General features: G+C 33.7%; 2 long non-coding RNA genes across 5 annotated transcripts in view; one reads left to right on the forward strand and one right to left on the reverse strand.

Annotated features, from left to right (window-relative positions):
* The window catches only part of LOC145823752 (uncharacterized), an 84,634-nt gene that overhangs the window by 37,355 nt on the left and 19,641 nt on the right, over positions 1-27,638 (reverse strand). The window contains exons 1-2 of one of the 4 annotated variants that reach the window (XR_014365885.1): positions 18,997-19,609; positions 1,163-1,277 (exon numbers count right to left, since the gene is read on the reverse strand). This is a non-coding gene — a long non-coding RNA (uncharacterized LOC145823752). Of the gene's footprint in view, positions 1-1,162; positions 4,962-16,033; positions 16,493-18,996; positions 19,610-27,638 lie in introns of those variants that run through there. The other 3 variants (XR_014365886.1, XR_014365887.1, XR_014365884.1) reach the window with 3 other exon arrangements.
* Positions 24,328-26,425, forward strand: LOC145823762 (uncharacterized). The gene is made up of 2 exons (XR_014365888.1): positions 24,328-25,129; positions 26,166-26,425. It is a non-coding gene; the product is annotated as an uncharacterized LOC145823762 (long non-coding RNA).

Consider the following 27,638-nt stretch of genomic DNA (forward strand, 5'->3'; position numbering starts at 1 on the left):
CTTACGAACTGGTTGAAAATGGAATTTGAACTCTACAAATAATCGATTAATTCAACTAATACAAAAATGTCACATTTGAACTCTTTTAAACCATTCCACATAGTTATGAGCGCAATCCACAACAATTTTTTAATTCAAACCCTTTACTTTAATAGAAAGGTATGGAGTTCTCAAAGACTGCATTTCCTTTGTTCCAAAATGGCCAATCAACCAAAAGTTGAGAAGATTTGTCATAGATATTCCCTACTGTATGTATCCACATGATCCTATCATGAGTAACAGAATAGAATGAAAATTCAAATTCCAAATCCCCAACCCCTGGTGAGCCCATACCCCCCTTGTTAGGCATTAGTGAAGTCAACTCAAACCATAAAAATTATAGTTATGCAATATAAATGGTGCAAATGGGCAACAAAAAGCATCATGTGAATAATTAGAACTGGCTAATTAAATAGATTAATCCACTTGGTAAATTTTAATTGCTAATTTGTTTAAGAGTTTGGCCTATTCACCCCCCTTCTAGGCACAAACATAACTGTTTCCACATTTTTAGCGAATAACACTACAAGCGTAAATACATGTATGTATCATACAGAAAAACTAATGAGCATGTATGGAAAATAATTTTTAGCATTAACCCACAAATATATTCCTTGCAATCCACAAAGTCAACCAGAGCTGAACAACCAATTAAACTAACATGATTCAAAGGTTAGTGTAGTTTTAAAAAATTGTCATTTTTGGATCTTTTTTCTTTGAAATTTGATTTTGTAAAGTAGATTTTGCCCAACATATATAGAAAGAAAACAATTATAAGAGCTCAGTCAGTCACATGGAACCAAATTTATGCATTTAAAATTGAAAAACATCTAAGGATTAAATAAATAAATAACAGATCACAGTAAAAGGTGGGTTTTCAACCGTAATCAAAGAGTGAAGAAGAGAGAGGCATTTTCAACCCTAATCACAGAGTGAAGAAGAGGGACATTTCATAGTAATTAGAGAGAGAAATCTTATATATATATATATATATATATAAATATGTATTGTATATAACTTCTCAGTCATGAAATCAACCCTAATCGATGTCCATATACATATACATATATATATATATATATATATATATGTATTTGTATATATCACAGTCATGAAATGTTACCTTTTCGATGCAGATGAACGAAAAATAGGGGACAACTGTTCTTGGAGAGGTAGACAATGTTCTACAAGCACCGATCTGCTGCGATCAAGAAGCGGACAACTGTTCTTCTCGGTTGCTGGAGAGGAGAGGAGAAGAGGAGAGAAGACTATGAGAAGCGAGAGTGTGTTTAGGGCAATAGAGATAACGGGTATATATAATGGCAGTTTCGTAAATATTGAAGTTTGAGAGGGACATTTAAGTCATTTAACCCCCCAATCCCAGTTGCGTGCTTAAGTCGAAATCCTTAAGCACCCCATCACCAACTTTTAATATAAATTGAAAAATAGCTTAGTGTAACATGCCCGGGGGGGTGCCCGTGCGCGTTAAACAGTTCGGACTCCCGAGATCTCTTTGATCTATTCTCACGAGTGCAATGTGAAACATAGATGAGAGTCCAGATTTGGCAACTTTTATTGAAAATCCATTTTATTACAATTTTGTCAAAAATGGACTGCGTCATCAGATCTCAGAGTCGCCACCTAATATTTATTTTGGGAAAATTAGGAAACCCATGACTCGTGCCAAGGCCACTGTTCGTCGTTACCAAGGATGCTTGGCTCGGAACCTTAGGTATGAGAGGGGAAGGTCAATAATGAGCACCCCCGCCCACCCGATCAAAGATCGGCCTTTACTAACCATGATATGAATTTTATTTTATTTATATGTTCATGTTCTGATTAGTTAATAAATCCTAAAATTTACTATGTGAAGCATACAAGTATAGACTATGTCACCCATTTTGGAACAACTTGATTTCATGTAGTTTTGAAAGAGTTTTGAAAATGTATAACTCAAATAAATTGAGTTTACAAACATGAAAATCAACATCATTCCAAATTAAGCGACACAACCTCCATCCACTGGCATTCATACAATTATATCACATAAGCAAATAGCCACATGGTAGGATGCTTAAACATAGTAAGAAAAACATACACAAACGGGATGCTAAAGCATAAAAACTTATATGTTTGGCGACCCGCGAACAAGCTACAAAACAAAGTTAGTAAAACATGCATGATCTTATATACAAAATCCTAATGCAATTCACTCATGAGATGCAACTAAAGATTCAGCCTCTAAAATATGATATGTGAATCATCTCAAGAACATGAGGTAGCGCACATAATCACATAGGAATTGATTAAATCCACAAATGCAAACTTAGCCGAATCAAGATGCATGAAACATGGATGCGAAGCATAACTATGATGAAAAATAAATATGATGTTTATGTACAAATAAAGAAAGCAAGTAAAAGAACGGGATAGAAAGAAGCGGGGCGGGGAATTATTACAACGCTCTGAATAAATTATTACAAACCAGATAAGAGAGAGAGAAAGGAATATTACAACAAAATAAAAACCTCACAAACTCTCAAAATATAAAAAATAAAATAAAATAAAATAAAATAAAATAAAATAAAATAAAATAAAGAAACTTCATGTGCGCCTGAAAATATTTTGCTTGACGTAGGAAGACTGCTCCGTTTTGTTCGGGGAAACTTATTTTTGCGGGAGCACTATTCATCCCGAGATACTATTCACTGCCGGAAGTTACTATTCATCATGACAATTACTATTCACCTTTCTTGATCGTTATTCATCTTACCGGGCATTTTTCATCCGCTGTTACTATTCATCGCCGGAGGTACTATTCATCGCCGGAGGTACTATTCATCGTCGGGGTTACTATTCACCGCCGGAAGTTACTATTTACCGCCGGAGGTTACTATTCACCACCGATCACTATTCATTTGGCGGGGTCACATCTTTTAACAAATTAGGTGGTTCGACCAACCATTTAAAGTGATAAAATTACAACAATTTATAAATAGCAAACTACAACATTTTATGTAAATTACAACAGTTTATATACAACCGTAAATTACAGCAGATAAAGTAATAAAATTAGGTGGTTCAACCGACCATTTAAAGCGATAAAATTACAACAATTTATAAATAGTAAACTACAACATTTTATGTAAATTACAGCAGTTTATATACAACCGTAAATTACAGCAGATAAAGTAGTAAAATTAGGTGGTTCAACCGACCATTTAAAGCGATAAAAAAAAAATATTATGAAAAACAATAAATAAAGTACTTAAACAAATTATATCACATTTTGAAATTAAATGAAAGTTTGCGAAAACTCACCTTTCGGGGACATGATGAATTTTCTGATTCACAAACTTTCTTTTGATTACCCTCAAGTCTGTGGAATGTGTTATCAATTCTCAGTTAAAATTTGGAATTACAACTTTAACAGTTCCTTCTTTCTGATTCTTTTTCTCTCAATATTCCCTCGCACCAATTCCCTTTTTTTTTATTCTCTCTCCCAATTTTTTGACTCTTGTAATCTCTCCCCCTGCCCAAAAAATCCTTCATTCCTTCTCTGATCTTCCCCCTTTTATAGAAAATAATTCTAAGAAAAAGACAAAAGAAGAAACGGTGGTGGAAGGAATTGATTTCAAAAGATGCACAGTGATTTTACTGTGAAATGCACAGTAAAATTACTATGCACTTTACAATATAATAATATATAAAAGAGATTATTAGCATAAATACATGTACAAATACCCAGAAAAATATATAAAAACACACAAATACGTAAAATTAAAATACGTGGACTAATAAAATATATTTTAGTAGGCCAAATATGCAACATAATTTGACCAAAGCGGGTCTAAAGGCACAGAAAACAAAAAGACGCACGATGGGAGTGTAGTGAATTTTTCTTTTTTTTTTCAAATGAGGAATAATACCCTTATATAATATAATATTATATATATACAAAAGTATGGTGCGTGGGTGAAACCAGGGTACTGAATAAATTTAATAAAATATTATATAATAATATAACATAATATATATATATATATATAATACATAATAAAGGGAAAGAAAATGGAGAAGGAGTCTAAAATAATTTGGCAAAACAGGTGTAAGACTAGGATTAAAGTTTATATTCCATCTTTTTACTGAGAATTTTGTGAGATAGCATATTCCTGTTTTCATCATTGTGTAATCAAAAGAAAGCGCCCAAGTCTTAGGGCCGGTCAAAATGGGGTGTCTACAGTTGCCCCTCTTTGACAGAGCTCAAAGTCATTTCATGACGTGAGTGAATGTCAAAGCCCAAAGACGACCCTTTTGACAAGGCCGTAAGACTTGGGCAAGCAAACAAGATGCAATGCAAGTGGTTGAACCCGAAGGTTGCCTACGTATCCTTTTGCAAGGAATCAAACCAGCGTAGTTCAGGGGCAGAATGGAAGTGACATGCTCAAAATGCAGTTTGAAGGTTGGACTTACACGCTTCGCGAAGCCAGTTGTTTGAAAATTCATGATTATGCAATGCAATACCATGCCATGGAGTGATGATAAAGATATGAAGATGACAACAATGAAAAGGAAAGCTTCGTGCAAATGATATGAAACATAACAGGGGGTGCATTGCATTAAATGTGCCACAAGATCACATACAAATGTGTCACAACATAATTTTAACCGAGTGAAACAACAGCCTAACACGTCTCACGCGAAAGGAGGAAAGATGGTGTAAACACCAGATGCACTTGATGTTTTTAACCGAGTAAACTTGTAATCCCAACGCGTTTCACGCGATAGGAGGAATGGCAGTATAACCAACAATCTCATACGGAGAGGAAGAAGGTATTAACCAAGTAGAAAATGACAATGGTGTAACCAACAGGCGTATCTCAACGTATTTTATACGAAGAGAGGGAAGGTTTTAACCAGAGAAAATGACAATGGTGTAACCAACAGGCGTATCTCAACGTATTTTATACGAAGAGAGGGAAGGTTTTAACCAGAGAAAATGACATTGGTGTAACCAACAGGCGTATCTCAACGTATTTTATACGAAGAGAGGGAAGGTTTTAACCAGAGAAAATGACAATGGTGTAACCAACAGGCGTACCTAACCGTATTTTATACGGAGAGGGGGAAGGTTTTAACCAAGTAGAAAATGGCAATGGTGTAACCAACAGGCGTACCTAACCGTATTTTATACGGAGAGGGGGAAGGTTTTAACCAAGTAGAAAATGGCAACGGTGTAACCAACAGGCGTACCTAACCGTATTTTATACGGAGAGGGGGAAGGTTTTAACCAAGTAGAACAACAATGGTGTAACCAACAGGCGTATCTCAACGTATTTTATACGGAGAGAGGGAAGGTTTTAACCAAAGAAAATGATAATGGTGTAACCAACATGCGTACCTATCCGTATTTTATACGGAGAGGGGGAAGGTTTTAACCAAGTAGAAAATGACAATGGTGTAACCAACAGGCGTATCTCAACGTATTTTATACGAAGAGAGGGAAGGTTTTAACCAACGAGAATGATAATGGTGTAACCAACAGGCGTACCTATCCGTATTTTATACGGAGAGGGGGAAGGTTTTAACCAAGTAGAAAATGACAATGGTGTAACCAACAGGCGTATCTCAACGTATTTTATACGAAGAGAGGGAAGGTTTTAACCAACGAGAATGATAATGGTGTAACCAACAGGCGTACCTATCCGTATTTTATACGGAGAGGGGGAAGGTTTTAACCAAGTAGAAAATGACAATGGTGTAACCAACAGGCGTATCTCAACGTATTTTATACGAAGAGAGGGAAGGTTTTAACCAACGAGAATGATAATGGTGTAACCAACAGGCGTACCTATCCGTATTTTATACGGAGAGGGGGAAGGTTTTAACCAAGTAGAAAATGACAATGGTGTAACCAACAGGCGTATCTCAACGTATTTTATACGAAGAGAGGGAAGGTTTTAACCAACGAGAATGATAATGGTGTAACCAACAGGCGTACCTATCCGTATTTTATACGGAAAGGGGGAAAGTTTTAACCAAGGAGAACGTCACATCCTAACACGTTTCACGTGAAAGGAGTAAAGGTGGATTCGAAATCCAAACGCGTCTTACGCAAGTGGAAGAAGGTATGGTAGAATGACAAGGGGTAACCTCTACATGTAGAAGCCACCGATGCTGCTTTTCTTCCTGATCATATTCACAACTTTCCCTATTCTCCAACGGGGTGACAGACTAGGTTGGTTCAGTATCCAGAATTGAGGCGCATACATGCTACCTCAACCTATGGGGCTTCCATACAGATTTCAAGCCGAGGATACACCCCTGGGTATTTAAACCAGACTTTAGTCTCGGAAATTCCAAACCTTTTGCGTTCTAGGCATTGCCATTCGAACTCTAGTTTCCACCGTCGCAGTTGGTCTCCTAGGAACTCATTGCAATCACAGGCAGGTGACTATACCAGACCATCTGAAGTCGTTCGGGCACGACAAACACCAAAGGAATTGCACCTTTAGAGGATTTAAGGTCTCCTAGACCATTCTTAGACCATTGAAGTCGTTCGGGCACGACAAACACCAAAGGAATTGCACCTTCAGAGGATTTAAGGTCTCCTAGACCTAGGGAGTGCACAAGATGGTGTGATGCGCAAGATAGCGCGATTAAATTGAAATTGCATAAGACAGTGCAATGGAATCGAAATTGTGCGATAGATGCGTTAGATGCACAGAATGTAAGGAGGAAAGATGGTGTAAACACCAGGCACACCTGCTGTTTTTAACCGATTTGCAATCCTAACGCGTCTCACACGAGAGGAGGATGGTTGGTGTAAACAGACAGGCTCACCTGCTGTTTTTAACCGATTTGGGTAGTGTAAACAGACAGGCTCACCTGCTGTTTTTTAACTGATTTGGGTGGTGTAAACAGACAGGCGTACCTGCTGTTTTTAACCGAGGTGGTGTAAACAGACAGGGTCACCTGACTGTATTTTAACCGGGGTGGTGTAAACAGATAGACTCACCTGACTGTTTTTAACCGATTTGAGTGGATGCACAGAATAGCCTAGTGAAGCACAATGCGGGTGCACAAGACAGTGCGATATGGGTGAATGCGCAAGATAGCACAATACGGGTGCACAAGACAGTGCGAGTGGGGGGTGCACAAGATAGTGCGATGTAGGGATGCACAAGATAGTGCGATGCGCAAGACAGTGCGATTGAATTTGATGCACAAGATAGTGCGATGCCCAAGATAATGTGATTAAAATTGGTGCACAAGACAGTGTGATGCGCAAGATAGCGCGATTGAATTGGAATTGTGTGATAGATGCTCGAAATGAGATTATTGTGCGATAGATGCACAGAATGAAAGAATGAATTGTATGCTCGAACCAAATACCGTATACATATACTATATACAGACAAAATACATACAAATACGGCAATATACAGACATGCATGTACGGTATACATACATAGATTCAGGGAATATTCTGTTTGCAGCCATCAACCGAAAGATACCGTTACTGAGAAGGCATATTCCGTTTGCTGACGTCAACGCACGTACGCAAAACACGCAAAAAAAGAAAGGAAAAATGCAAAATGCATAGACACGGGGGTTCGACCCTCTGATCTCAAGTTTGGCCTTCAAGTCCTCGACCACTGAGCCATGCCACTCTTGTGACAAAATATTCAAACAAATATATATATATAGGTATACGAGACATATATATTCATAAGACCAAAACAAAACAAAAGAAACATTTGTATTATAGGGTTCGAACCCCTGACCTCGGGCTCAACCTTCCAGCCTTCAATCACTGAGCCAAACCACTGAACCCAAACCACTCTTGTGACCAAAACGTTCAAACAAATATATATAATACATAGATATACAATATATATACATATATGTATAAATATACAATTCTCCCGCCTCTCTCTCTGTTTTTGTCTCACTCTCTCTTCCGTCATCTTCTTCGAGCGTTGTGTCTGGCACACGATTTCAACAATCGCGGCGCCTGATCGACAGGCTATCCAATCGTGCCCCGATTGTCAATGATCATCTCAGCCTTCTTCCCTCTTTGTCCTCTCCTTCGCTCTCTTCTTAAGTTGAGGCCTGCGAGAGAGAAGCAGAGCCAAAGCCTGCAAACTTTCTCTGCCACCACTTTGCAACCTCTTTCTTTTGCATTACTCTCCTCTGTCATGGCCTCTTCACATGGTTCTCTCACTCTTTTTCCAGACCTGAACGAGTCCACGATAGAGATGACCAATTCTGACTCCCCTGAACCTCAACCACGGGCTCCTCCTCCTTCCCCTGTTTTCAACTTTCCAGCGATGTCAGTTGATCAAATCATGGCGGCACAGTCTGACATCGAAGCAAACTCGTATACGCTGAGGTCATGTGTAGAGACCGTGACAGCGGTCTCCAACTTGTCCCGTCGGCTGCAGAACAGGCTGTGTGAGGTACATCGGTTAAATGCACAACTCTCCCTCCTCCAACGTATGTACAAAGACGCTCGGGTAGAAATTGGTGTGCTGAAAAAACAGAACAAAGAATTGAAACGACTGACGACCTCCGTGACTCGATTCGGAGTTTCTTCGCACAACCAATTTGATGGCCGGCGGGGAATAATCTCCTTTGGAAACTCTGCCAAGGTCGAGGCAGAGTCTTCAAAAGCTTCGAAGGAGTAAAGATGAAGCGAGGCAGCTGACGGTAAAGTCAGGCAATGAAGTTGTGTGCAAATGAAGCCGGTTGCAATCTTCGCCGCCGGGTTACTGCCGGAAAACTGAGAAAATGCTACACTCTCTTTTTTTGTTTTTTTGTTTTTTTGTTTTTGTTTTTGTTTTTTTTTTTTTTTGTTTTTTTGTTTTGTTTTGTTTTTGTTTTGTGTCTCTGTGATCGGGGATGTCCTCCCCTGACTGCAATAAAATTAGTTTAGTTTTTGCACATCAATGGCGTGACTGGCATATCACTTTGAACTTGGAAACATTTTTGTTTGATTGAATTTGAGAGTGATTGAATTTTGAACTCTGAATTGAACATTGATTCTATGCTGACCTGAATCAAAGAATGATTTAATGAAAGAAGAGCGAAGCAAAAACAAAATCCAAACACACTTATATACACTGACTGGTATGAATACACCGACTGGTATAAATATACTGACTGGTATGAAAGGAACACCCTTATATACACTGACTGGTATGAATACCCTGATTGGTATGAATACACTAACTGGTATGAATACACACTTATATACACTGACTGGTATGAATACCTTGACTGGTATGAATACACACTCACATACACCGAGGAGTTGACTCGAGTGATGGAGAAGACAGAATCTCTAACTCGACTATGCCCCTAATTCATTACCTTGAATTTTTTTGATTTTTTTTTTTTTTGATTTTTTTTTTTCATAAAAATGTTTTGATCAACATGACAGTTAGATTAGCATACTTATTCCATTTTCTGTTTCAAATCATGTAAGCTAAACTGTGAGCACTGAAAATTTTCCCTTTTCAAATCCAAAGAATGGTCTAAGTTTTGCAAAAATGGAACAATTTTTGAGAAAAATTAGTCAGCTTCATTCAAATTAATCAAAACCTATTTTTGCAAATGGCCACTACTCAACTAACATGGAATCAACCATTGGGGTGCATAGTCCCAAACCAGATAATCAAAGGTGATATCTGAACCAAGCCAACCGAACCAAGCCAATCCGAACCGAATGAAGTCGAGCAAAACTAGACCAGACCGAACCGAACCGCCAAATCGAATCGAGCCGAACTGAACCAAGTTAAATCAAACCAATTGAACTGAGCAGAATGAAGATACACCAATCAAACACGGATAGGACAACCAAGTCGACTAAAGACACACCAAGCAAACATGGACGAGATGAATGAGTTGAAAAATCATTAGGGCCGAACTTCAAGATGAAGCTACCTACGTATCCTCAAGATAGGAATCAGGCCATCGTAGTTCCGGGTTGAGGGTCACTCGGGTATTGACACTCTCCTTTTGTGCTCTAACTTTTGCCAAAGCCGCCCTTTCGGGTTTTCAACCTTGCGAGCTTTTCATTTTTTCATTTTTCTATTTTTTTCATTTTGTTCATTTCTTTTTTTTGTTTTTCATAATTTTTTTTTTTGATTTTTTTTTTCTGCTCTAAATTTTGCCTGGGTCGCCCTTCCAGGTTTTCAACCCAACGAGCCTCTCAAGGATGATACTTTTATTTTAGCTTGTCCATGTTGATTGGGTGTGAAATCTCTAGGCCAATGACTGCTACACTTGACCAGTAGATATGATGATGTAGGGACTAGGCTAATTGGGTCTGAATTTGCCCCTAGTGTAATGGATAGGAACTCGACTGTCCTTCAATAATAAAATTCATTCTCTCAAATTCTGGGTTTTGCCTTTATGGGTGGTCTTCATTGGGAAACGATTCAGTTTTAACTCTTTGATCACATTCAACCTTTTGCCCCTAGTTCAAGGACTGCTTCAAATCACATCCAACCTTCTTGCCCCTGGTTCAAGGGCTGTTTCCAATCTGAATCACAGGCCCTACATAGTTTTGGCTAAGGTTCACTCGGGTATTGACACTCTCCTTTTACGCTCTAACTTTTGCCAAAGCCGCCCTTTCGGGTTTTCAATCTTGCGAGCTTTTCATTTTTCTTTTTATTTTTCCTTCTTTTTTATTTATTTATTAATTTTTTTTTTTTTTTGTGCTCTAACTTTTGCCTAGGTCGCCCTTTCGGGTTTTCGGCCCAGCGAGCCTCTCAAGGGTGGTACCTTATTGCCCCTAGTTCAAGGGCTACCTCCATTTCAGCTATGCAAGCCTCATACTTTTGCCCCTAGTTCAAGGGCTGTTTCAAATCTGAATCACATTCGACCTTCTTGCCCCTAGTTGAAGGGCTGCCTCCATTTGAATCACATCATGGCCTCTAATTCAAGGGATATTTCCAATTCGGCTACGCAAGCCTTACACTTTGAATGATCATTGAATACTTCGAATTAAGGTTTGAAAGCTAAGGAGCTAAGGAGGTCGGACCTCAAGTCAAGAGGGATCCTATGCTGTATAATCAATTCCAGGCATGTCTTTGTAGGACCACGCAAAAACAGTTTTTTGAAATCTTTTCACAAAGTGACTAATTACTCGTACTCTTACGAAGACAAGATAGAACCAATTTGGACCAAGCCAGGATCTTTCTCAGTATCCACATTAACAAAAATGATTTTATTCATCAAAGGCTTAGCACACCTCTCTTTCTCTCAGTTGATCAAAATTTGCAAATCCCGAGGAAATACTTCCTCTTTGTTTTTATCAGATTTTGGAAAAAGTTTTGAAAAACTTTGGTCAATGCTATGATTTAAAGGCACAGAGAAGTAGGCAGACTCTATGGCATTTTTTTTTTTTTTTATTGAAAAGAGACTATGATTCAGCAATGGCAACAAACTTTTAACAACAGACTCAAAAGAAAATGACAAAGAAGACCTAGACAGGACAGAAATGTCTAGGTTAGCACTATCGAAATCAATAGACTGACTCTCTAGAATGACTCGAGTCTGATCCCAACTCTACAAACTTGGTGGAATCAAACTTAGACTGAATACTCAGTTCAGAACTCAAAATAAAACCATTCTCAAATTGCCTATCAACGTGTGGGCCATTCGCAATATTCAAAATAAAACCCGTCCAATCAACAGGTGGTCACTCCCCAATCACAGAGATGGTCGGATACCCCACAAGTTCTATTTATTTACAATGGTCGACTTTGTAGGATATTGGAGTTTTTTTTTTTTTTTTTATTTTGTTTTTTGATTTTTATGTTTTTGTTATATATATATATATATATATATATATTTTTTTTGTGGAAGTAATGATGCTAAACTGAACATCCTGAACCACTCATTCAAATTTGAGAACCCCTGTATAGATCCAATACATTGCACATAAAGCAAGAAAGAGAACAAACACCCCTAAAGAGGGTAGGGTTATCCTGTCCTAGCTTGGAATGATCTAGGGTTTCACTATTCACACAAGCGGTATCATACATCCTAGAAACGGGAAAGCATCCTGTCCTAATTTGAAAGGTACTATAGCTCACCATATGTACAAGGTTGGCTCTATTTTACGGGTTGAAGCCAAGGTGACGTTACCAAAGAGTCCTTTGGGTCATAACCAATAAAGATCCCAGGAAATCAGAAGAGTCAAATAGCCTCTCTTCGGAGTCTGAGAACCTTAGATAGCAAAGCTAGATAGCAGGGCTACATAGCAAAGCTACCCTTTTGACAAATCTCAAAAGGTTACAACACAAGGCCTCTAAAGTATCGTAAAAATAGGTGTAGTGTCACAAAAAGCTTACCTGTGCTCCCACCAGTATCTGGGCAACACAAGGACTTGAAGTGCACCAATGAATGTAATGCAATGGACATATAATTGAAAATAAAGGTCATATCATGGAGTTCGAGTCAAGGTTTCATAAAATCCCCAGCAGAGTCGCCAGAAACTGTAACATGCCCGGGGGGTGCCCGTGCGCGTTAAACAGTTCGGACTCCCGAGATCTCTTTGATCTATTCTCACGAGTGCAATGTGAAACATAGATGAGAGTCCAGATTTGGCAACTTTTATTGAAAATCCATTTTATTACAATTTTGTCAAAAATGGACTGCGTCATCAGATCTCAGAGTCGCCACCTAATATTTATTTTGGGAAAATTAGGAAACCCATGACTCGTGCCAAGGCCACTGTTCGTCGTTACCAAGGATGCTTGGCTCGGAACCTTAGGTATGAGAGGGGAAGGTCAATAATGAGCACCCCCGCCCACCCGATCAAAGATCGGCCTTTACTAACCATGATATGAATTTTATTTTATTTATATGTTCATGTTCTGATTAGTTAATAAATCCTAAAATTTACTATGTGAAGCATACAAGTATAGACTATGTCACCCATTTTGGAACAACTTGATTTCATGTAGTTTTGAAAGAGTTTTGAAAATGTATAACTCAAATAAATTGAGTTTACAAACATGAAAATCAACATCATTCCAAATTAAGCGACACAACCTCCATCCACTGGCATTCATACAATTATATCACATAAGCAAATAGCCACATGGTAGGATGCTTAAACATAGTAAGAAAAACATACACAAACGGGATGCTAAAGCATAAAAACTTATATGTTTGGCGACCCGCGAACAAGCTACAAAACAAAGTTAGTAAAACATGCATGATCTTATATACAAAATCCTAATGCAATTCACTCATGAGATGCAACTAAAGATTCAGCCTCTAAAATATGATATGTGAATCATCTCAAGAACATGAGGTAGCGCACATAATCACATAGGAATTGATTAAATCCACAAATGCAAACTTAGCCGAATCAAGATGCATGAAACATGGATGCGAAGCATAACTATGATGAAAAATAAATATGATGTTTATGTACAAATAAAGAAAGCAAGTAAAAGAACGGGATAGAAAGAAGCGGGGCGGGGAATTATTACAACGCTCTGAATAAATTATTACAAACCAGATAAGAGAGAGAGAAAGGAATATTACAACAAAATAAAAACCTCACAAACTCTCAAAATATAAAAAATAAAATAAAATAAAATAAAATAAAATAAAATAAAATAAAATAAAGAAACTTCATGTGCGCCTGAAAATATTTTGCTTGACGTAGGAAGACTGCTCCGTTTTGTTCGGGGAAACTTATTTTTGCGGGAGCACTATTCATCCCGAGATACTATTCACTGCCGGAAGTTACTATTCATCATGACAATTACTATTCACCTTTCTTGATCGTTATTCATCTTACCGGGCATTTTTCATCCGCTGTTACTATTCATCGCCGGAGGTACTATTCATCGCCGGAGGTACTATTCATCGTCGGGGTTACTATTCACCGCCGGAAGTTACTATTTACCGCCGGAGGTTACTATTCACCACCGATCACTATTCATTTGGCGGGGTCACATCTTTTAACAAATTAGGTGGTTCGACCAACCATTTAAAGTGATAAAATTACAACAATTTATAAATAGCAAACTACAACATTTTATGTAAATTACAACAGTTTATATACAACCGTAAATTACAGCAGATAAAGTAATAAAATTAGGTGGTTCAATCGACCATTTAAAGCGATAAAATTACAACAATTTATAAATAGTAAACTACAACATTTTATGTAAATTACAGCAGTTTATATACAACCGTAAATTACAGCAGATAAAGTAGTAAAATTAGGTGGTTCAACCGACCATTTAAAGCGATAAAAAAAAATATTATGAAAAACAATAAATAAAGTACTTAAACAAATTATATCACATTTTGAAATTAAATGAAAGTTTGCGAAAACTCACCTTTCGGGGACATGATGAATTTTCTGATTCACAAACTTTCTTTTGATTACCCTCAAGTCTGTGGAATGTGTTATCAATTCTCAGTTAAAATTTGGAATTACAACTTTAACAGTTCCTTCTTTCTGATTCTTTTTCTCTCAATATTCCCTCGCACCAATTCCCTTTTTTTTTATTCTCTCTCCCAATTTTTTGACTCTTGTAATCTCTCCCCCTGCCCAAAAAATCCTTCATTCCTTCTCTGATCTTCCCCCTTTTATAGAAAATAATTCTAAGAAAAAGACAAAAGAAGAAACGGTGGTGGAAGGAATTGATTTCAAAAGATGCACAGTGATTTTACTGTGAAATGCACAGTAAAATTACTATGCACTTTACAATATAATAATATATAAAAGAGATTATTAGCATAAATACATGTACAAATACCCAGAAAAATATATAAAAACACACAAATACGTAAAATTAAAATACGTGGACTAATAAAATATATTTTAGTAGGCCAAATATGCAACATAATTTGACCAAAGCGGGTCTAAAGGCACAGAAAACAAAAAGACGCACGATGGGAGTGTAGTGAATTTTTCTTTTTTTTTTTCAAATGAGGAATAATACCCTTATATAATATAATATTATATATATACAAAAGTATGGTGCGTGGGTGAAACCAGGGTACTGAATAAATTTAATAAAATATTATATAATAATATAACATAATATATATATATATATATATAATACATAATAAAGGGAAAGAAAATGGAGAAGGAGTCTAAAATAATTTGGCAAAACAGGTGTAAGACTAGGATTAAAGTTTATATTCCATCTTTTTACTGAGAATTTTGTGAGATAGCATATTCCTGTTTTCATCATTGTGTAATCAAAAGAAAGCGCCCAAGTCTTAGGGCCGGTCAAAATGGGGTGTCTACACTTAGTTTAAGCTACAAGTTGGTAACTTAAGTTGTACCAAACACACTATTTTAACTTAAATTAAGTTAAAAGCTGAAATAATCAGCTTATAAGCCTTACCAAATAGGTCTTTTGTTTGGCAATCAAAATGGTCAAAAAGATAAAAAGGTTTTCCGACCGCCACTATGTGTATTGACAACTGTAAAAGAAAAAGCTGCAACATTCAAATGAACGAGAATCATGCAGTTTTGTTTGTTGATCAAAATGGTCAAAAAGATAAAAGAGCAAGCCCTGCTTTGGTTTTCTTATTCGGCTAAATAATTATATATAGACAATAATAATAATAATAATAATAATAATTATTATTATTATTAAAAAAATTAAAAAGTCAAACAAAAAAAATTGGCATTCACAAATAAAAAGTCAAGCAAAAAAATCAAAAAATTAAAAGTCTTAGGCTAAAAAAGTCAAAAAATTTAAAAAGCCAACTAAAAAAGTCATTGCCAAATGAACCCTAAATTATAGCATCTGCATAAGTCTTGGCAAATTTTGTGTTAAATTATAATCTAAAATCTACTTTTATATTTTAGCTAGTATCTTTTTTTTTTTATATACGCACTCCATCAAATTCTTAATTCTAAGATTCTATTTCATTAAAATATTATTTTTTATTCTTTTATCTTTTTCAAACCAGTGCACTAGAGTAGCAGAATCACCCAGCCATTGGTTTTGTGACTTGGCTAGATTTCATTTCAGACATCGGGGGGACGATTGGCCATAGCATTTTGGCCTAGTTTCGCTTCAGTTCAGTTCTACTTCGCACAGGCATCAACTAATACATGATTGAGAGAGAGAGAGAGAGCCTGATGAACTTGCAAGATGGTAAGAATGAAATTTGTGAGATGGCTCTGGTAAGTGTTGACAGTAATGGTGGTATGAGAGATGGTGTTATTGTTGGCGAGAGAAAGAAGAGCAGGAAAGAAAATAAAATAAAAAATAAATTAACCTATGAACAGTGTCTCGCTTAATCAGGTGAGACACTATAGCAAAGTCAAAATGAATGGTTGCTATAGAGAGTCTGATGGAGCACGTATTTATAGCTTTTGCTCTCTACAATAGCTTCAACGCTATTGTAGAGAGCCTGATGTGGATGCTCTTACACTCACCTCTTTCTGATAATTATAAGGATATCTTATAATTTTAATAATTACAAAAACTATTCTTACTTTTAAAACTATTATTAAAATTTCTTTATCGTTAATCTTCTATTAATTTATTTAACAGAATATGATGATATCAAGCGGACGTCATATACTACAAGAAAAAAATTTCAAAATTACCCTTATATATTCAAATAGTAAATTTCATTCACCTCTTTTGAGGTTTTACAAAAAATTAATAAAGACCCGCATTATTTTAATAATGTTAAATAAAATTATCAAATTCTATACAATATTTAAAAAAATTCTAAATTGTTAAGGCAAACATATATATAGTAGAATAACCAAACGTTATTTATCCCCCCCCCCAAAAAAAAAAAAATAGAGTTAATAAATTGATAACCATTAAACCTTATACTACATTAAATACAATCATTTATTTGAAAATTACGAAACAAAGTATAAAAGATGTTTTATTTTTTAAAAAGGCCACCAATTTTAAAAATAATTATATTGAGAAATTAGAATTTTAATAAAAATTTCAAAATACATATAAGTATTTGATTTTTTGTCGTATGAAAAATACATATTTGGAGAAATTATCCCTCTCTTTTCATTTTATTTATTTTATTTCTTTCATTTTTTTCTATTTATTTTCTCATTCATTTTTTATAGTGTCACTGTAGAAAATTGCAACACCATATAATTTATTATTATCATCATTATTTGTTCTATTCTCTCTATTTTTTTCTCAATTTTTCTCTTTCATCAATGTTACCTAGTATCACCTGATATCATAGCAACTTACGAAGCATGAATTTTTCTTTCGTTTTGTAAACATATTTGTGTATTAATTTTTCTTAAAAGAAAAATAAATATAATAACGTTTCATATTTATAATAAAAAAATTGACTTATAAAAATTACCAAATGTTACCTCATAAAACTTATAAAAATAAATATAAAAGTAAAAAAAATATTTAATCACGTTACATTAAATTAAAATTAGATGATGGGAAATGAAAGATAAAAAATTATTTGAGAATAATAAACTTTTTAAATTTGTCATTCTTACATCTAATTAAAATAGAATTTTACTTGAAGAAATAAATTATTTGAAAATAATAAAATGCTTAAATAATTTGTTATTTATTACATCTAAAATCTATATCTTCATCTTTGTTTCTGTAACGCCCTCAAAATAAACTCATAATTTATACATTCATGATACAAGAAATTGACAATATATTCAAGAGAATAAAATGTACATCTATTTATCAGAGTATTTATCACAAAAGTATTACATGTTGACAACAAAAGTAAATGTCCTACGGGCTTACAACTTTCCAAGCCAACACTTGGTTGCAAAACAAAAAAGAGAGTACTAACTCATACACATTAAGCCATCGGCTTGAATTTACATGTAATACACAAAAAGGTAAACAACAAAAAAGGGATCTTCAGCCTCCTAAGCTATGTCCTTGGAGGTGGTATATCACCTGAACCTGAAAATGATGTCCTATATAGGGTGAGTCAATGTCCAGTAGAGATATACTAAACCAAGTATGAGAAATAACTAAAACAATAGCATTTGATGTATGGTTAACACTTATAAACCAACTTACAACACTTTTTAATTCAACATCAAGTACATCCATTTTTCATTTCAGTTTCCTTCACTTATACAGTTTCGATTCATAATTATGGCTCAGAACCTGGCCAAACAATTCAATGAGACTATAACACATATTAAAACACTTCCATACTTCATAATTCACATAAGAATATAACTCATATTAAAACACTTCCATATTTCAAATGATACAAAGATTTGCTGTATCAGTGGAGTCCATCTTCTATCTCCTCCCAAACAGGTTTGAGAGTCCATCCCGTATCTCCTCTCAAACCATGGAGTACATCCCATATCTCCTCCCAAACAACATACATATACAATGTATTTAAACACTTATCATATACAATGATCAATCAATACACACATTTGCTGTATTATTCCAACCGTCATATTCAATGACATATTCAATGTGATTAGTTTCAGTTTTCCCTAATCATCATACAATGTCTGCAACAATCAAGACTATCCTCCACCGATAGCCCAAAGCAGTTGTCTCTAAACAGATAATAAATTTATCGAACAGATAAATAATCAACAATTTCATAAAGTGGGTGATAAATTAATCCAACCACACCATTAAATTACAATTCCATCCAATTTCATGATTTCCAACCCAATTTCACATTTCCCCAAATTAATTATTCAACATAATTAGGGCATTTTTTCCCTTTTTTCATTATCAACCCTAATGTTCAATTTCATCAATTTAACAACAATAATCCCATTTTCCAAGGTCTCACATACACATGAAGTTTAACATTTGAAAACTCCCTTTTATAAATTACACATCAAACCCTAACTTTTTTCGAAATTACCCAACAACACCATCTAATCAAAATGACTAAAATTTATGTTAAAACTCATAGAATGGAGTAGGTTATCCCTACCTCGTAGTTAGAAGCCCAAAGGAGTAGATGAAGAAAACCCAAAGTGCTCCAAATCCACTATTTTTCAGATTAAAGTGAAGCCCACACCGCCCTCTATCTTTTTTACAAAGAGATTAGGGTAGAAACACTCGAGAAGTAGATGGAATCTTAGAGAGAAGGTATGTAGAGAGAGAGGGAGCAGCCGGATCTAGGGTTTGGGTAAAAAAGATGGTGAAGAAATGAAGTGTAACCCCGCTGCTGCCAACTGATATATTCAAGGCTCGCTCGAGCGACCAGACACAAAGAAACCTCGCTCGAGCGTAGAAAGCCTCGCTTGATCCAACAAATCGAAGCTTCAGGTCTGAAACCCAGAAGCATGCTCGAGCGAAGAAACCCAAAACATAGTCCTCGCTCGCTCGAGCCAAGAAATGCAACTCTCAGGTTCAGAACCAGACGCAGACGCAGATGCACGCTCGAGCGAAGGAACCCTGGCTCGAGTGAAGGAGCTAAAACACAGAGCTCGCTCGAGCGAACAAACAAAATTCTGGGCAGCAACTATTGGTTTAAACTCACTACTTACCTGTAACAAATCTGCACAATACATCTCAAAACTCGCATACAGATAATTAAAGGATGAAAACAAGATATATACAACAACCAACACTATGGAACCTAAGTCCAGAATACGACAACCAAATGGAGGGAAATCCGGGATCGCTATAATTTCTTTCATTTAAATTATTTTTATTAAATTAAATCTCAAATTTAATTCAAATAAAAAATATGGATATTCTTTCTTAATTTCATTAATGGATGATTTTTTTATTTTAAACTTATAAAAATTCAAAACTTATAGTGGAAAAAAATATAAAGTCAAGGGAATACAAAAAAAAAATAAATAAATAAAATTAAAAAAAATTAAAAATTGTTGTGAGAAATAAAATAATAATTTAATATATAGATAAATTATAATTAAAGAGTATTAAGTGTAAAGGATATTATGATTATTTACATAACCAAGTTAACATTGTTTGGCTTAAATTAATAGGCAGAGAAAAACTTAACAATATCCAACAAAAAAATAAAAATTTTTTTTGTAATTATTAAAATAATAAGAGAATTTTTTATAATTGTCAGAAATTTCGGGAGGGGAGGTAAGTTTAATTTACTATAAAAAGATGTTCGGACCACCACCACGTGTATGACAACTGTAAAAGAAAGGGCTGCAATATTGACAGCAACAGAATCACGTGGTGTCTTAAAACTTGATGGGAAATACTCCGTAATTAAAAAAGAAAAAGTGATACTTTTATATTTTTTTTAGTTTTTATTATAAAAAAATTATCATAATTAAATAGAACATAATGTATAATAAAAAATTTTATAAGTTATAATTAAAATGTCATAACTAAAAAAGAAAATTGATCATAATTAGAGTACATATGATATACCTTTTTTCAAGAGATGTATATTAGAATTTCTCTAAATTGATTGAGTAATAAAATTCTTAATAAAATTTTTCTTAAGGCCTATTTTAGAAAGTAAGAAAAATATTTTAATTTTTTTAATATTTTTTATAAAAAAAAATGTGTAAAAAATTAAAGAACTGATTGATTTAAATAAGCCAATTAGTCAATAAGTTGGATTTTTTCCTAATTGTCAAGATAAAACTAAAAATATATTGTATTTTTAATATAAAAAAAACCAGTAAAAATGTTAATATTTATAGAATTGTTCCAATTATATTATTCTATGTTTGTTTCAGGTAGTTTAAAATTAAAATTATAAATGAAATTGTGAATGAAGGATTGACAAATAAAGAAATTATACGGTTTGGGGTGGTTTTAGTTTGCTAATTAATTGAAAATATTCTTCATAATAGTTTGCTACAATTATGAAACATTTGCATTATATATAATATTAATTTACATAATATTTATATATATATAACACAAATTAATTTTATATAATATTTTTCATATATATAACTACTAATTTGTAATAAATTTTACATATTAAAACTTTCTTACACTTAATTTTATTTTAATATTTTGTTAGAAGTTAATATATATATATATTAACTATAACGGAACGAATTAATTTTGAAGAAAAATTATAAAATTTAAAATTTAATTTGTAATTAGTAAATAAAATAATATGAATCGACGTAATTTTAACAGATTTGATGATATTTTATATAATTTTAATATAGCAATACTAGGTATAATGATCATGAAAGATTTGTGACATTTGAATTATACTTAGAATAAAATATCACACACTAATTAAGGTAATTTAAAAATTATAAATCTTTCATGATTATTTTCATGAAAAGTCTTTCGGATCCCCAACATTTCTCATTTTAATAACGCGTGTACTTGTTATATGAACCACGTGGTTACAGTTGGCCTACGTCATGGACAACCCACAATTATTGATAGAAAAATTGTAGATAGGAGACTTGGGTCACAGCTGTGGCAAACGCACAGTAATAATTATTGTGGTTCATTTTGTGATGTATTGTGAGATTATTTTTATGATCTGAATCGTTCATTTTGTAGGATTTGTTGAGAACTTCAAGCCTACCAAAAATCATATTAATCGGATATCAACAACTATATGATCGAATTGCATATTTTTATACTATTTTTTAAAAGAAAAACTTCTTGTTTGTTTTTTTGGTTATCAATCATATAGTTATTGGTATCCGATTAATATAATTTTTGGTAGGCTTAAAGTACTCAACAAACCCTACAAAATGAATGGTTCATATCATAAAAATAATCTCATAATACATCACAAAATGAAGCACAACAGTCACTGCTGGGCCTTTGTCACAGCAGTGACCCCAATTCCTTGTAGATAGACGATATAGTTACAAAATAATTATATTATAAATAAGAATATATATATATATATATATTTTTAAAATTTTAACACGTAGAAAGAATTGCATCAAGCACAAAAATAAATTTTGAATTTATAAAAAAACACATAAATAAATTTATATCATGCACACGAGAGAATTACACTATTATAAAAATGTACTAGACTTTTTACAATTTCCCCATTTTACAATTTCCCCATTATTGATTGTTGGCAAGATTGACAAAGGCCTCATTCACTATATAAATCAACTTTATTACGGAGTTAAAAATAAATAAAGACAACTTGAAGCCTGTATATTTTAATTTTAAAGATTATTTGAGAAGTGTTAAAAAATATACTAATATAACTCTAAGCCAAACAACCCCTTAAAGACAACTCAATAATGCTTGTGCAGATGGCATCGACATTGGCAAGAATGACTCCCCGACAAACATAGACTTGAAGGCCCACTAATTTTGTTGTTTCTGTACCATGTCACATGGAGAGTCCATAAATTATATAATAATAATTTAAACTACTAAAAAATATATCACTAATAACACTAATATATTAGAAATGACAAAAAAATAATAAAAAAACAACAATGATTCATCTCACTAAAAACATCACCACTAATAGCACTAATGCATTAAAAAAGTAAAAAAAAAAAAAAAAAAACACAACTCCAAGACCAAAACATCACATCATTAATGGCGGGACCCACTGCCACCTAATTAGTAGGAGCACTAATTAGTGCTCCCAAGCATTTTTCATAAAAAAATAAAAGCAAGACATAGAAAGTGAGCGGGACACTGCCACATCATTAGTACTCCATCTAGTGATCCCTTTTTAGTGTTCTCAAGCATTTTTTTAAATTATATCATATATATATATATATGAAGCGTTTAAATTTATTATTTTTTTATTATATTATTTTATTTTAAATAATTTATTAATGGTGACTTATATATTGAGGAATTTTTTTTTTGTAATTATAAAAATATTCTTGATCAATTATGAAATAAGTTTTTTCATAATTACGTAAATATTCTTAGTTAATTATGAAATATCAATCTTTTATTTTTGAACAAATTACAAATACAATCATAAGATTTGTTTAAAATATGATTCGGTCCTATAATACTAGAAATTACAACTATCGTTTATTATAAATTTTAATTTAATACAATACTCAGGAATTTTTTTTAATCTCCTAGGCAATAATAAATTATCAATGTTGTTTATTAAAAAATATTTCTCATATCATTAAAAACTGTTATTTGACTTAATAATTTATTTATTAACAAAATTATTAATTGAAAAATATTTTTCATATTATTAAAAATTGTTGATTTACTTATTAACAAAATTAGTTATTTGTTATGCAAGTATGATTTATGTATTAAAAAAATTAGTCATTTGTATATATATGTATTTTCTTCTACTTCTTTATTAGTTTAATGAATTATCTTAGTAGTTTTTTTGGATGAGAGAATTATCTTAATATTTGTTTTATATTTATTTGTTGAGAAATGTTACACACCATAATTTTTATTTTATTTTATTTTATTTTTTATAAATTCGAAAGAAATGTTAAAAACTCATAAATTAATCTAAACTGATATAGTAATAGAATTGGAGTCTATATTATTAGTTGTATAACAAATCAAAAAATGATACATATCATATCACATAATTCTATCATATATCTAATGATTATTCTATTCAATTTCATAGAACAATATTTTAATTTTTAAAAAATTATCAAAATACAAAATTTAAACATATTGTAATAATCGTGTGTGGCATGCTTAATAATTTTTGGGCAAATTACATATACACCCCTCGAGGTTTGGCTAAATTACAAATGCCCCCCTGAGGTTTGAGAAATTACGAATTCCCCCCTGAATGCTATATTTGCATAAGAAATTAGGGGGTAATTTGTTATGAAATATAAACCTCAGGGGGCAAATTGTTATAAAAATACAAACCTCAGGGGGCGGGATGTAATTTCCGAAACCTCAGGGGTGTATCTGTAATTTAGCCAAACCTCAAGGGGTGTATATGTAATTTGCCCTTAATTTTTTCTAAAAAAGTCATATCAATATGTTTGTTTTTGTTTACATATAAAATTCTACACAAATTGAATTTCAATTATAATAACTAATTTTAGATGTACTCTATTTGAGAAATATTTATTTTTCATATATTTTTCATCATGTATTTAGTTTTGTCGTTGTGAGATTTCCTTTATATAGTTGATATTTTAATTTAATTATTATGATATTTGAAAAAAAACTTATGTCAATATACAAATAAATAAATAAATATGACAAAATGTGCTTAATTATATATATCGTATGGATCAAATTAATTTTCTTTTGTATTTTATATATATATTTTATCTTATTTTGATGTCTTCATATTAATTTATAGGTAAAATTACTCATAAATCCCATTTGGAAAAATGTTAGTCCATTTAGTCCTACATGTTTTTTTATAAACCAAATAGTCATTTTTATTTGTAATATGTATTATTGGTTAGATTTAGTAAAATTTGAGTTTACTTGTTTGTCCCTTATTGTGATTATGTTTTTGATGTTTTTTTGTATAGCGATCCCGGTCTTCCCTCCGTTATTTAGTGTATTCCGGACTTTGTTCCGTGAATGATTGTTGTTGTCAGTGTCGCGTTTCTGTTCTTTAATTCTTTGTATTTGAGTTTTGGAATGTGTTGAGCAGGTTTGAAGCAGGTTGGTTGTGTTAGAAACAAATAGGTTCTGCCGAGATTTTGACCTCCCCACTCGAGCGGGCCCTTTTGCAATTGCTCCTCTGCTCGAGCGGGTAGTTTGACGCTCGAACAGGATTCTTTAGCCTTCAGTATGTTTTTTCCGAAGGTCTGCAGAATCTGGAAGTGTGCTTTCGACGCTCAAGCGTCCGTTTTCACGCTCTAGCGGGAGTCTGTGTCTGATGCTCGAGCGGGGCGTTCCACGCTCGAGCGGACTGTGTGTATTTCAGTTCGAGAAGAAGCCATTTTGAATCACTTTTTCGACTCTCTCTCTCTCTAAAGCATTCCAAAACCCTAGGTTGAGAGCTTCTCACTCTAGAATACTCTCTCTCTCTCTCTCTACATTTTGATCTTGATTTAGTGAGACCCAATCCTTGTGCTTTCATTAAAGTGTTGGAGCTTCTCAAGACCTCTATTTCCATCCGAATAGAAGTTGATTTCGCCACCTTTGGAGTCACCACTTGCTTGGTTCATCTTCTCCTTTGAGCTCCGAAATTTGAGGTATGGATAACCTACTCCTTTCCATAAGTTTTAATATAAATGTTATGTATTTTGTATAAATGGTGTTGTTTGGGAGTTTTGGAAAGGTTAGGGTTTGAAATTGAAATTTATAAAAGAGGGGTTTTCTATTTTTGGGGTTCCAAGTGTATGAGTGGTCCCTTGATGTTATTGTGTATGATTGATGAAATTTGGCCTTGGGTGCAATATTTGAGAAAATGGGGAAGTAGCCCTAATTTAATGTGATTGATTAATTTGTATAATTAATTTGGGAGATATGAAAATGTAAAATTGATTGAAAATCATGAAATGGGAAGTTATGAGATTGAATGGTGGAGTTGGATTGATTAATCACTCACCTTTGAAATTGTAGATAATTTATCTGTTTGATAATTTATTATCTATTTAGAAATAATTGTTTTAGGCTATCGGTGAAAGATAGTCTTGGTTGTTGTAGACACTGCATGTTGATAGGGAAAACTGAAACTAATCGACTGAGTTATGTCATTGAATATGACGGATGGATTAATATATCGAATATGTGTATTGATTAATCATTGTATATGATGAAGTGTTTAAATACATTGCATATGTATATTTGTGTGGGAGGAGATAGGGGATATACTCCATTGTTTGGGAGGAGATAGTGGATGTACTCTATTGATAATTAAGTTGGCCGGAGTGTCTAGGGTGAAGGTCCCAAAACCTTATATGCATCTGAATGATGTTGATATTGGAAGTATTTTAATATGAGTTGTAGTCTCATGTGAATTGTGTGTATCGGAAGTAATTTAATATGAGTTGTAGTCTCATTTAAATTGTTTGACTGAATAATGGGCCATGTCTATGAATTGAATTGGATAAATAAAGGGAAGTGGAATGAAACAAGAATGTAATTGTCGTTGAACTGGGAAATGTTGTGAGTTGGTTTACAAGTGTTAACCATTTATCAAATGCTAACGTTTTAGTTATTTTTCATGTTTGGTTTAGCATATTTCTACTGGGCTTTGACTTACCCTATATGGGACATCATTTTCAGGTACAGGTGCTATGCCGCCTCCAAGGTCTTAGCTTGGAAGATTCTTGGGAGTTGAAGGCTCTTTTGGTTGTTTTGTTATTTTTGGTGTTACATGTAAATTCAAGCCAATGGCTTAATGCGTTTAGAGTTAGAACTCTCCTTTTTGTAACCAAGTGTTTGCTTGGAAAGTTGTAAGCCCGTAGGGCATTTACTTTTGTTGTCAACATGTAATGCTTTTGTAATGAATACTCTGATAAATGAATATATGTTTATTTCGCTTATGTCTATGGATGTCAAGAATGATTGGTTTATATGTTTTATTTTGAGGGCGTTACATTTTGGGATGAAGTGCATGTGGATAAGATATGATTTAACATTTTCATTTTTTTTGGGATCTTGTGGAGTGATTGTGGGGATTTTTGATGTTACCTACTTGGTGTTACATTATTGATGTTAAATCATTTGCGTTTTCTTGGGGAGGTGTATAGGTTGTAACGTTCTCATTTACCTACAAAACATCATCCCAAAGCCGCATTGTCATACCATTAAGCCTCCCACTAACAATCTATAATATTAGTACCAAACACCAACCACATAACATAACATCGACATAGTTCGACAATCCCCCGACAATTAACAGCCTGTAACGCCCTCAAAATAATACATATAAACCAATCATTCAAGACATCCATAGACATAAAAGAATAAAACATATTTCCATTCATCAGAGTATTTAGTTCAAAAGTATTACATGTTAACAACAAAAGTAAATGCCTTACGGGCTTACAACTTTCCAAGCCAACATTTGGTTACAAAAAAATAGAGTTTTAAATCTAAACACATTAAGCCCTTGACTTGAATTTACATGTAACACCAAAAATAACAAAACAACCAAAAGAGTCTTCAACTCCCAAAACCTTCCAAGCTAAGGCCTTGGAGGCGGCAAATCACCTGTACCTGAAAGCGATGTCCCATATAGGGTGGAGCCAATGCCCAGTAGAGATATGCTAAACATAATATGAACGATAACTAAAACATTAGCTTTTGATAAATGTTTAACTCATATAAACAGACGTACATCTCTTTCATAACCAATCCATATTCACAGATATTTATAAGTATATCAATCATTTTTTCGTTTCATTATCCAAACCAATTCATAGCTATGGTTCTCTATTCATCCAGACAGTTTATAATGAGGCTACAACTCATGTTAACAATACTTCGATCATGATCAATTAAAATGAGCCTAGAACTCATATCATTAACATTTCCATACATCAATTCTAAATGAGGCTACAACTCATATTAATAATACTTCAACACTTCAATTCATCTACGTTATGCAAACGTAATCAAGATTTCGGGACTTTCACCCTGGACACTCCGGCTAACTTAGTTATCAATGGAGTCCATCCCCTATCTCCTGCCAAACCGGTTTAGGAGTACATCCCATATCTCCTCCCAAACCGTGGAGTACATCCCCTATCTCAT

This window comes from Camellia sinensis, chromosome 1, assembly GCF_055761805.1.
Source record: "Camellia sinensis isolate YWXY chromosome 1, ASM5576180v1, whole genome shotgun sequence".
Taxonomy (NCBI): Eukaryota; Viridiplantae; Streptophyta; class Magnoliopsida; order Ericales; family Theaceae; genus Camellia; species Camellia sinensis.